Here is a 13,931-nt window from a genome sequence, read left to right as displayed (position 1 = left end):
AATAGCAACTGCTTGATCTGCCCATTGGAATTCAAGAAAATTCCACCTTGGAAATTTCCAAGTTGGAAGTTCCAAGTTGGAACTCAGGAAATGTCATAGAGGCTGAACAAAGGCTATTTCCAGTAACCAAAACAATGGGGGAGACAGAAAATCTTCGTGCCCAGGAGCCCCACTGTGTCCAGTAAAAGTATCATCCAAAAATGAAAAATAAATTGAGTCATTCACAAAAAAATAAGAACTGAAAGAATCTGTCGCTAGCAAGCACTATATGAAATATTAAGGGAGACTTTAAGGCTGAAATCATCATGAAATAATAAAGAGTACTGGTAGAGATAATTATAGAAGTAAATATAAAAGAGACTATATATACTTTTGTTAGTAATTTTTCTCATGTAATTTAGAAGACAACTGCATAAAATAATAATTATAAATCTGTGTTAATGGGTACACAACATATAAAGATGCAATCTGTATGACAATAGGAAAACAAATATACAGGAGGGAATGAAGACAAACAAGAGCAAAGTTTTTGTATACTCTTAGAATTAGGTTTCAGTAGACTAGATGGCTATAAGTTATCAATTATAACTTTCAGGGAATCCAAACATTTACAGAAGAGTTAATGCATAACTTTCTGAAATCATTGCTAAAAACTGCAGAGGAAGGAACACTTCTGAACTCATTCTATGAGACCACAATCCCCAGATACCAAAACCAGAAAGATGTCACATACACAAAAAAGAGAAAATTACAGGCTAATATCACTGACAAACATAGATGTGAAAATCCTCAACAAAATGCTAGCAAATAAAATCCAAAAGTACATTAAAAGGATCATACAGCATGATCAAGTGGGAGTCACCCCATGGATGCAGGGATTTTTTAATATCTGCAAATAAATCTGTGTGATACACCACATTAGCAAATTGAAGAATCTTCTCAATAGATGCAGAAAAAATTTTTGATAAAAGTCAATACCCACTTATGATAAAACTTCCCAGAAAGCAGGTATAGAGGGAATATACCTCAACATAATAAAGGTCATATATGACAAAGCTATAGCTAACATCATGCCTAACAGTGAAAAGCTGGCATTCAAACTGGAAAAGAAGTAAAACTGTCACTGTTTGCAGATGACATAATATTCTACATCAGATCAGATCAGATCAGATGAGTCGCTAAATCGTGTCCGACTCTTTGCGACCCCATGAATCGCAGCACGCCAAGCCTCCCTGTCCATCACCAACTCCCGGAGTTCACCCAGACTCACGTCCATCGAGTCAGTGATGCCATCCAGCCATCTCATCCTCTGTCGTCCCCTTCTCCTCCTGCCCCCAATCCCTCCCAGCATCAGAGTCTTTTCCATTGAGGCAACTCTTCACATGAGGTGGCCAAAGTTCTGGAGTTTCAGCTTTAGCATCATTCCTTCCAAAGAAATCCCAGGACTGATCTCCTTCAGAATGGACTGGTTGGATCTCCTTGCAGTCCAAGGGACTCTCAAGAGTCTTCTCCAACACCACAGTTCAAAAGCATCAATTCTTCGGCGCTCAGCCTTCTTCACAGTCCAACTCTCACATCCATACATGACCACAGGAAAAACCATAGCCTTGACTAGACAGACCTTTGTTGGCAAAGTAATGTCTCTGCTTTTGAATATGCTATCTAGGTTGGTCATAACTTTCCTTCCAAGGAGTAAGCGTCTTAATTTCATGGCTGCAGTCACCATCTGCAGTGATTTTGGAGCTCCCCCCAAAAAAATCTGACACTGTTTCCCCTGTTTCCCCATCTATTTCCCATGAAGTGATGGGACTGGATGCCATGATCTTCGTTTTCTGAATGTTGAGCTTTAAGCCAACTTTTTCACTCTCCCACTTTCACTTTCATCAAGAGGCTTTTGAGTTCCTCTTCACTTTCTGCCATAAGGGTGGTGTCATCTGCATATCTGAGGTTATTGATATTTCTCCCAGCAATCTTGATTCCAGCTTGTGTTTATTCTAGTCCAGCGTTTCTCATGATGTACTCTGCATAGAAGTTAAATAAACAGGGTGACAATATACAGCCTTGACGTACTCCTTTTTCTATTTGGAACCAGTCTGTTGTTCCATATCCAGTTCTAACTGTTGCTTCCTGACCTGCATACAAATTTCTCAAGAGGCAGATCAGGTGCTCTGGTATTCCCATCTCTTATCCTAAAGACATTACCAGAGTGCAACCAAATATCACCAAAAATAAACAAGTAAAACTAAATTGTGAGGGAAAGGAGGGAAGGACATAGTTTTCTTTAGCAGAGGTGTTCCGATGTTTTAGCCAACACTTGGTTGAATCTTAGGAAGGAACAGTGTCTTAAACTCACTCCCATTTCATGACCAAATTGTAATTGATACTGAAAAACTTTCTAGGACTGGAATTGTGCAACTGATTGTTCTAGATGCATGACTTTATGTAAAACACAAAGTTCTTAAGGAGTCAACATGTAATTTAAGAAAGAATCATCTTATATAAATGGTATATCTGTGGTTTTTTAATCTGTACTAGACTTCAAAACTGTGATCTCCTGTTATTGTATGCAACCTTGAACTCCAATTCTGCAGGGGTTCTTCTGTGATTAAATAGGCTATAATTATAAGTAAATTCAGAGTAATTGAGTTCTTATCTAAAAAGATTACCTTTGTCTGGAGGTGAACTGCACTGAAACTTCACAACAAACTTTCTCTGGGCATGGAGAGTGAGAGAAAAGAAACACAGGACACTAATTCATCTGTAATTTACTGTTGGCAAGCACAGCAGTAAATAAACATTGGTCAGTTCTCTGACCTTGATGAATTTTTGACTTGCAGATGTTAACTGGAAAAGTTATATATGTATAAATGTTGCTGCCTGGATTTGGCAGATATGTATAATTATATTAAAATGGTTCTAAAACATACATACACAAGATACTATCAGAAAACTAGTAGAACTCCAATGAATTCACTAAACTTGCAGGATACAAAATTAATACATAGAAATCTCTTGCATTTCCATACACTAACAACAAAAGATCAGAAATGGAAATTAAGGAAACAATCCCATTTACCATCACATCAAAAAGAACAAAATGCCTAGGAATAAACCTATCCAGATGACAAAAAACCTGTACTCTGAAAACCATAAGACTGTTGAAAAAATCAAAGATGACACAAACAGATGGAAAGCTATACCATATTATTGGATTAGAAGAATCAATATTGTCAAAATGACTATACTACTCAAGGCAACCTACAGATTCGATGCAATTACTATCAAATTACCAATGGTATTTTTTACAGAGCTAGAAAAAAAATTTTACAATTTTTACAGAAACACAAAAGACCCTGACTAGCCAAAGCACTCCTGATAAAGGAAAACAGAGCTGAAGGAATTAGGATCCTTAACTTCAGACTATACTGCAAAGCTACAGTAAACACAACAGTATGGAACTGACAAACAAATAGAAATATAGATCAATGGAACAGGATAGAAGGCCCAGAAATAAACCCACACACCTATGGTGAACTAATCTATGACAAAGGAGGCAAGAATATACAATGGAGAAAAGACAGTCTCTTCAATAAGTGGTGCTGGAAAAACTGGACAGCTACTTGTTAAAAAATGAAACTGCAACATTCTTTAACACTATATACAAAAATAAGCTCCAAATGGATTAAAGACCTAAATGTAAGACTGGATACTATAAGACTCCTTGAGGAAAACATATAACACTTTTTTACATAAATCATAGCAATATCTTTTTGGATCTATTTCCTAAAATAATAGAAATAAAAGCAAAAATAAACAAATGGGACCCAATTAAACTTAAAAGCATTTGCACAGTAAAGGATACTATAAATAAAACAAAAAGATAATCTACAGAATGGAAGAAAATATCTGCATACACTGTGACTGACAAGGGGTTAATTTCCAAAATATATGAAGAGCTCATACAGCTCAATATAAAAAAAGAAACCACCAAATCAAAAAATGGGGGGAAGATCTAAACAGATGTTCCTCCAAAGAAGACATACAGAGCACCAACAAGCACATGTAAAAATGCTCAATATCACTAAGTATTAGAGAAATGCAAATCAAAACTACAAGGAGGTATCTCCTCAGACTGCTCAGAATGTCCATTATCAAAAAGCCTACAAATAATAAACACTGGAGAGGGTGTGGAGAAAAAAGAACCTTGGTACTCTATTGGTGGGAATGTAAATTGGTGCAGTGACCATGGAGAGTAATATGGGTGTTCCTTAAAAAACTAAAACTAGAGTTACCACATGATACATCGGAATCATTTTGCTGTATGACTGAAACTAACACAACATTGTAAATCAACTATCCTTCAATTTAAAAAAAGAAAAAAGATATAACAATTATAAATATATATTCACTCAACATCAGAGCATCTAAATATATAAAGGAAATATTGAGAGATCCAAAGTCAGAAATAGATAGCAATATAATAATAATAAGAGACTTCAATACCTCATTTTCAACAATGGCTAGAACATCCAGACTCTAATTAGTAAGGAGATATTTGACTAGAACTACATTTTAACACTTTTTGCCAAATGAACCTAACAGATATTAAGAGAACACTCAATTCAACAGCAACAGAATACACATTCTTCTCAAGCACACATGAACCATTTTCTAGGATAGATCATATATTAGGTCACAAAGTAAGTCTTAACAAAATTAATAAGATTGAAATGATACCAAATACCTTTCCAATCACAGTGATATGAAACTAGAGATTTATAACAAGTGAAAATCTGGAAAATTCACAAATATGTGAAAATTAAACAACATATTTCTGAACAACCAATGGACTGAAGAAGAAATCAAATGGAAAAATTTTTTAAATATGTTGAAACAAGTGAAATGGAAACACAACATACCAAAACTTACAGGCTACAGAGAACGCAGTTCTAAAAAGAAAGTTTATAGCAGTAACAAATGCCTACATAAAGAAAACAACCTGAAATAAACAACTTAAATTTATACTCTAAGGAACAAAGTAAGCCCAAAGTGGAACAGAAGGAGGGAAATAAAAAAGATTAGAGCAGAAATAAATGAAACACATATCAGAAAAACAATAGGAAAGATTAACAGAACTAATGGCTGTTTTTAAAGATAGACAGACATGACCAAACTGTAGCTAAATTAACTAAGAAAAAAGAGAGAAGACAAAATGATAAATGAATGAGAAGACATTTCAACTAGTAGAACAAATATACAAAGGATTATAAGAAACTACTATAAGCAGTTATACATCAAGAAACTAGATAACCTAAAAGAAATGGATAAATTCCTAACAACACATAACCTGCCAAGAATTAATCATGAAGAAATAGGAAATCCAAACAGACCAATAAGAAGAGTGTGTTGAATCAGTATCAAACATTTCCAAACACAGAAAATCCCAGGACCAGATGGCCTCTTGGGTGAATAATACCAAATATCAAAGAAGGATTAACACCAACCCTTCACAATCTCTTTAAAAAACAAAAACAGAAGAGTAGGAAACACTTCTAAACTTATTTTATGAGGTCTGTAATACCTTGCCAAAACCAGATAACGATGCCACAAGAAAAGATTACAGATGATGAACATTGATGCAAAAATACTAGCAAATCAAATTTAACAGCATATTGTAAGGATCATATACCATAACCAAGTGAGATTTATTCCAGGATGTAAGAATAGTTCAATATACACAAATTAATAAATGTGATATATCACATTAACAGAATGAAGGGTAAAAATCATATGATCATTTCAATAGATGTATAAAAAGCTTTTGACAAAATTCAACATCTTTCATGATAAAAATTCTCAATAAAGTAGGTATAGATAGAATATACCTCAATATAACAAAGGCCATACAGGATAAGCCCACAGCTAATATACTCAATGGTAAGAAGCTGAGAGATTTCTCCTCTAAGATCAGGACAAGTGTGCCTACTCTCACAACTCCTATTCAACAGAGTACTAGAAGTTTTAGCCTGAACAATTAGGCAAGAAAAAGAAATAAGGAAATAAAGGACAAGAAAATCAGGAAAGAAAAAGTAAAAATTGTATCTGTTTGCAGATTATATGTATATAGTGCAGGTATAATCTATATCTGTATCTATAAAACTAAAGACTTCACCCCAAAATCTGTTAGAACTAATTCAGTAGAATTAAGTACTGTATAAAATTTCAAACCGATAAATTTTAAAATATAGATTCAATGAGTAGTTTTTTAGAACAATTTAACTGATGAAATCTCTCAAGAAGAAGTAAGATCTCTGAATAGACCAAGAAAGCAAGTTAGTATGTTAATCAAGTATATATACTTTCTAAAAACTTTTGGGGTGCAGATGTTTTGTAAATGAGTGCTACTAATCCTTTTACAGAACAGATTCTTCCCATGTTAACACAAACTGTCTCTGAGTGTAGGAAAAGATGGCTGCTTCCTAGATTACAAGACTGTTACTGCAATAGGCAAAGAAAGAAGGATCATACAAAATGTGAAAGTTAAAGGCCAATCTTTCCCTTACAAATAGATATAAATAAACTTAAACAAATATTAACTGAAATGTAGCAGTATATTAAAATAATAATGTATCATAACCAAGTAGGGTTTACCTATTGAATGCAAAATGATTCCAAATTTAAAAATATACTAATGCTTGTCCTACGTTTTTAGATTCAAGAAATTAGACCACATATAAGATGAACAAAGAAAATAAAGATAAAATACCTTCCAATTATTACCAATGTAAAGGAAAATAATATTTATAATTGCTATAAAATTATAGTTTTTTAAAAATTTATTTAAGATATTAAGAATTTAAATTTAAGAAATTTATTTAAGATATGTATAAGAAAGCTATATAGTTTCACTAATAAATAAATGCAGAATATATATGAATGGGAAACTTCAATATTGTAAATATGTCACTTCTGCAATTTATTAACTCAAAACCCAGACTAAGTCCCAAAAATGTATTTATGGAAATCAGCTGATTCTCAAGTTCCTGTGGAACATAAAATATGTAAAAATAGCAAAAAGAGAAAATGACAAAAGAAAACTTGTCCTGCTAGGAAAGACAGGAAAACATACTAATTGATCAATAAGAGTAGAGTTCAAATTAAAGTCATAATTCCTTGGATTCATTAGAATATAGTAATGCTGGAATTTCAGACCACTTGGGTAAAGAATATACTATTCAATAAACATTATTTTGTACAATTAGCTCTCAACCTGGAGAAAATATTAGATCTCTTTCCCATCCCACAACAAAAAAATAATTCTTGATAAATTAAAGAACTAAAAGTATATAAGAAAATTGTAAAATATTTTTTATAGTTTTAAGATGTAGATTAATTCCTAAGATCTCATACACAGCCATAAGGAAAAAGACTGATTTGACAACAAAAAAATACCAAAAACCTCAAAAGAAAAAATGAATAAAATGGGATAAAATAATTATAACATGGGTTTCCCTGGTGGTTCAGACAGTAAAGAATCTGCCTGCAATGCAGGAGATCTGGGTTCAATCCCTGGGTCAGGAAGATCCCCTGGAGAAGGGAATTGGCAACCCACTCTAGTATTCTTACCTGGAGAATTCTATGGACAGAAGAGCTTGTCAGGCTACAGTTCATGGGGTTGCAAAGAGCTGGACATGACTGAGCGACTAACACACATACTTATAACATATTTAATACAGAAAAGAGATATATATGCATAACATGTAAGAGTATATACAATATACACAATGCATAAAGAATATATTCTCAGAATATATACATTTAAAAACAAAACTAATTTTAAAAAGTGTACCAATTATATGATAAGTAATTTATAAAAAATAAAAATAACATAGTCAATAATTTTTAAATGTCCATCTCATTAGTAATTAGTGACATTCAAATTAAACAAGATGTCAATTCACTCATGAAGTTGGCCAAAAAAAAAAGTTTTTAGTAATTGGTAAACAAGACAAGGGTGCCCTCTCTCACCACTCCTATTAAACATAATACTGGAATTCCTAGCCAGAGCAATCAGGTGAGAAAAAGAAGTAAAAGACATTGAAATCAGAAAGAAAGAAGTAAAACTACATCTGTTTGTGGATGACATAATTTTATATAGAGAAATCCTAAAGAGTCCATCAAAAAGCTGTTAGATCTAATCAGGGAATTAGGTAAAGTGCAGAATACAAAATTAACAGACCAAAAAAAAAAAAAGTAGCATTTCTTTACACTAACAACTAATATTCTGAAAAAGAAATGATTCTGTTTACAACAGCATCAAAGAAAAAAACAAAAAATACTTAGGAATAAATCTAATCGAAGAAGTGAACTCTGAAAACTACAAGACATTGATGACAGAAGTTGAAAAAGACACAAATAAATGTAAAATATCCTGTATTCATGGACTGGAAAAATTAATATTGTTAAAACATCGATACTACCAAAAGCTATCTATAGATTTAATGCAATCTCTATAAAGATTCCAATGGCATTTTTACAGAAGTAGAAAAACAATCTTATAATTGTATGGAATCACAAAACATCCCAAATACCCAAAGTAATCCTGAAGACAAAGAATGGATCATCACACTTCCTGATTTTAAGCTATGTGCACATGCTAAGTCATCTCAGTCATGTCTGACTCTGTGACCCTATGGACTGCAGCCCACCAGGTTCCTCTGTCCTTGGGATTAACCAGGCAAGAATGTTGAAGTGGTTGCCATGCCCTCCTCCAGGGATTTTAAGCTATATATTAAAAAGAAAAAAAGAACTATGGTAACTGAAACAGCATGTTACTGGCTTAAAAGCAGACACAAAGACCAATGGAAAGGCATTTAGAGCCCAGAAATAAACCCATGTACATACAGTTATCTAATACTTGACAAAGGAGCCAAAAACACTCAATGACCATCCTCAAAAACAATCTCTTCAATAAAAGATGCTAGGAAAATTGGATATTCAAGAGTGAAGTAAGCCAGAAAGAAAAACACCAATACAGTATACTAACACATATATATGGAATTTAGAAAGATGGTAACAATAACCCTCTATATGAGACAGCAAAAGAGACACTGATGTATAGAACAGTCTTTTGGACTCTGTGGGAGAGGGAGAGAGTGGGTGATTTGGGAGAATGGCATTGAAACACGTATAATATCATATATGAAACGAGTCACCAGTCCAGGTTCGATGCAAGATACAGAATGCTTGGTGCTGGTGCACTGGGACAACCCAGAGGGATGGTATGGGCAGGGAGGAGGAAGGGGGGTTCAGGATGGGGAACACATGTACACCCATGGCTGATTCATGTTGATATATGGCAAAACCAATACAATATTGTAAAGTTAAAAAAAAAATTTTTTTAAAGCCGCTCAATCAAAAAAAAAAAATTGGATATTCACATATAAGAGAAAATTAGACTCCTATCTTATACCACTCACAAAAATGAACTCAAAATGGATTAAAGACTTAAATGTAAGACCTGAAACCATAGAAATCCTAGAAGGAAAGAAAAAAAGTTCCTTGACATGGGTCTTGGCAAGGATTTTTTTGGATATGACCTAAAGCACAAGCAAAAAAATTTAAAAGTGGGACTATGTCAAACTAAAAATCTCCACTGCAAAGGAAACCATCAGCAAAATGTAAAGGTACCTTCATAATGGGAGAAAATATTTGCAAATCACATATCTGATAAGGAATTGCAGGCCTGTGGCTCAGGCAGTAAAGAATCTGCCTGGGTTCTATCCCTGGGAAGATTCCCTGGAGAAGGAAACGGCAACCCACTCCAGTATCCTTGCCTGGAAAATCTCATGGACAGAGGATCCTGGCAGGTTACTGTCGGGTCACAGTCATGCGGGTCGCAAAGAGTCAGATACGACTGAGCGACTAACACTTTCACTTCATCTGATAAGGAAGTATTTTCAAAATACATAAAGAAATCATACAGCTCAATAGCAAAAAAGGGGTAAAAACGAATCTGATTTAAAAATGGGTAGAGGAAATGAATAGACATTCTTCCAAAGAAAACATACAAATGCCCAACAGTTACTTGTATATTGATTCAGCACTACTAATCATCAGGAAAATGCAAATCAAAACTATAATGAGGTACCCCCTCACACCTGTTAGAGTGATTATCATCAAATAGACATGTGACAACAAGTGTTGACAAGGATGTGGATAAAAGGGATCCCTGGTGCACTGTTGGCAGGAATGTAACTTGGTATGGCCACTATGGAAGACTGTACAGAGAGTTCTCAACATTTTTTTAGAAAGAGCTACTGTATGATAATATCATAAGTATGATCCATCATACTTATGATATGTATGATATATCATAAGTATGATATCATACTACTGTATGATAATATCATAAGTATGATCACATCATAAGATCATAAGTATGATCCAGCAATCATACTTCTGGGTATATATCCAAAGGAAATAAAAGGAGGATGTCAAAAAGATATCTGCACTTCCATACTCACTGAAGCATTATTCTCAATAGCCAAGATATGGAAACAACCTAAATGGCAAAGATGGTGTGATATAGATAGGTGGATAGATACATAGGGACATGTATTATTCCTCCATGAGAAAGAAGGCAATCTTGCCATTTGCAATACTACAGATGGACCTTTGGGCATCATGTTAAGTGAAATAAGACAAATCCTGGATAGTATCATATATATTTCACTTTTAAAATATTAAACTCACAGAAATGAGAGTAGAAAACCTGTTGCAGGAGCTATGGGAAGGGGAAAATAGGGAGAGTTTGGAAATACAAACTTTCAGCTGTAAGATGAATAAAGTCTGAAGATCTAATAGAAATCATGACTGTTTTTTTAATGATGACTATAGTTGCTAGCACAGTATTATATAATTGAAATTTGCTAAGAGAGTACAACTTAAATGTTGTCACACACACATACAACGTAGATAAATACATGAGTTAGTAGATGGAGGAATCCCTTCATAATGTATACATTTATCCAATCACTATGGTATATGCTTTAAATGTCTGAAAAATTTACAAGTCGATTATACTTCAGTAAAGCTGAAAAAAATTTAAGTATGTATATCTTTTGATCTGGGCTTCCCAGGTGGCGCTAGTGGTAAAGAATCTGCCTGCCAGTGCAGGAGATGTAAGAGATGTAAGTTTGATCCCTGGGTGGGGAAGATCCCCTGGATGAGGGCATGGCAACCCACCCCATTATTCTTGCCTGGAGAATCCCATGGACAAGAGGAGCCTGATGGGCTACAGTCCATAGGGTTGCAAAAAGTTGGGCACGACTGAAGTGACAGCACCCATGCATCTTTTAACCCAGCAGTAAAAGCAGTATGTCATTTGTATCATTATTATGTTATGATATCAGTAGGTTTCCTCACCTAAAAAAAAACAGAATTAAAAAAAAAAAACAAAATTATATTTCTATATGTTCATATATGTGTATACAATGCTAAAGCAAATTTTCTTAAAATCTGGAAGCAGACTTAACCTCTGATGTGGAGACTAATATTGAAGTAAAGATCAAAGGGGACTTTTACTTATCTGTATTGTTTGAATGTTTACAATGAGTTTATTAATGTTAACTTGTATAATTAGAGACAAAATAAAAGAAATTACAAATAGCAGCTATTAAAAAACACTGCAATGGTTTCTCATGTAACCAGGCTATCACTGCCACCTTTCAGGCTTCTGATAGCTCTGGTCTTCAGTAACTGAATAGCGTGGCAAGGTTATCTCAAGGTGGTGAAAGCTTCTCAGCAAGGATATGCTACCTGAATTTAGGGGGCCGCCTTAGGTTCATCTTGTGGCTTCCCAAGGAAAATCAAAGGCCCCAGACTTTGAGCTACTGAGAATTCCCCAGAAGCTCTGCATTAGCTTGACACTTCCCAGGAGGATGCAAGAACTGTCAATTATAGAAAACTACGCTTTTCTAATCCCAATTAAGCTAAAAATAATGCATTGATCACTCTTCCTCTTTCCCCCCTCCTGCTATGTCTTTAAGTCTATTCCCCAGTTACTGGGAGCCACTCCTGGGTCCCTCTGCCCCAGGAGTGCAACTTCCTGGCTGTGGCCCAATTAATCCACAGCTGAGTTGCTCTGAGGTAACAAGCCCTGGGAGGCTTGTTAAATTCAGTGCTTAAGAATATGGGAGAATCATCATTAAGAACTTCAGCTTATTAAACCTCTGGGCCAACAGCTGCAGCTAAGCAGAAAAAGCAGAAATGATTCCATGTCCCTCAGAGGCACCTCAAGAAACTTTTTGAAACTTTTACCTAACTTTTTCCCAAGTGCACACCTTAGTTACTCACACACCCAAGGTACCTTAACTTTCACCACCACCACTGCCCTGCTATTTTCATCACACGTTACATCATCATCTAACTTCATCACCTCATTAGTATTCTCATTATCATTTTCACCATCACCCAAAATATCATCCTTTCTTTATTGCACTATCATTAACCATACGCCACAACTAAAAATCCCACGTGCTGCAACTAAAGAGCCTGAGCGCCAAAACTGAGACCTGGTGCAGTCAAATAAATAAGTATTTTTAAAAAAGAAGTCTATACCTTCATATATTCACCTGATAATCTGTTCTCCACACTGAAGCTAGAATGATCCATTAAAAATGTTTTAGAACACCATCCTCAGTTTTAAATACTTTATTAACTTTCCAGTGTTTTTAAAATAAAGAACAAAGCTCTAAGGTGGCCTTCAAAGCCTGTGATTTGACTCGGTTAATTCTCCACATGCTTCTCTTTGCTTTCTGCCCAACTGACCTTTCTGTTCCTTGTACATGCCATGCTCCTTCTGACTGCAGGAACTTGTTATATTAGTCCCTCCTCCCATTAATTTCCTCTACGTACTAAGTCACTTCAGTTGTGTCCGATTCTTTGTGACTCCATAGACTGTAGCCCACCAGGCTCCTCTGTCCACTGGATTCTCCAGGCAAGAATACTGGAGTGGGTTTCCATGACTCCCTCCAGGGGATCTTCCTGACCCGGTTAACTCCTAATTTAGGATCTCACACTTCACTTCCACAAGGAAACCTTCCCAGACCCAACTAGACTAAATGTACCTATTAATGCCCTTGTAGCACCAAGCATCTTTCCAGTTTAGTACTTCTGACAATTGGGGTTTATATTTATTTGCCTAACTCTTTTATTCTGTCTGCCTCTCCCTCAGAGTCTAATATTCACAAGGGCAGAGACCAAAGTACCAAGTCAAGTTTCAAAGCATTATACAAACAGGCAGAATGTACACATCCCCTCACATTTATCCTCTCTTTTGCTCTTCAGTGATATCTAACGTCAGTGTCAAATTTATCCTATTCACTGAGATTTTCTTATTATTGTTTCAATGACCATAGCTTTCATTCTGGCATTAGAGAGTGGCGTGCTATCTAAAGTTCATCCTATCCATTGAGTCTTTTGTATCAATGGCTGTATCATTCATTCTTGATTTTTTTTCTGTCATCTGCTCTTTAGTATCTTATTCATTTTTTAGAATTTCAAGTCCTTATTTTATGACTTTAATTACAAGTTTCTTGTGAAGTATGTATAAATATTCTCCTTGTTGTATCTGCTGACTATCGCTCACATGAATTGCTTACTCATGTGTCTTGTAATTTTGGATTGTGAACTCATCTTCAGAGGAATTTTCCTATTGGGAGAACTTGCGGCCTGAGTTACAGACCACACTACAGCAGCCTGTAGTGTTCCCACAGAGTGAAAAGCTTTGCAGCTTCCTAATACCTTGGAGGTAATGTTGACCTGCCACTAATGTAATTATTGGCTATAAGTTTCTACATAATGTAGTTTAAATTCTGGACTCAAAACCAGTGCAAGAGGTAGACATGGGATTTTAATATCTCAAGAGA

General features: G+C 35.0%; 1 long non-coding RNA gene across 1 annotated transcript; it reads right to left on the bottom strand.

The window, feature by feature from the left end:
- Window positions 1-1,884: 1,884 nt before the first annotated feature.
- Window positions 1,885-5,435, bottom strand: LOC129656527 (uncharacterized). The gene is made up of 3 exons (XR_008716361.1): window positions 5,391-5,435; window positions 2,667-2,712; window positions 1,885-2,021 (listed from the first exon to the last, which is right to left on the bottom strand). It is a non-coding gene; the product is annotated as an uncharacterized LOC129656527 (long non-coding RNA).
- Window positions 5,436-13,931: the final 8,496 nt, after the last annotated feature.

The sequence above is a fragment of the Bubalus kerabau genome, chromosome 6, assembly GCF_029407905.1.
Source record: "Bubalus kerabau isolate K-KA32 ecotype Philippines breed swamp buffalo chromosome 6, PCC_UOA_SB_1v2, whole genome shotgun sequence".
NCBI lineage: Eukaryota > Metazoa > Chordata > Mammalia > Artiodactyla > Bovidae > Bubalus > Bubalus kerabau.
The sequence above is the reverse complement of the archived record's forward strand: the minus strand, read 5'-3'. Positions and strand labels throughout refer to the sequence as shown.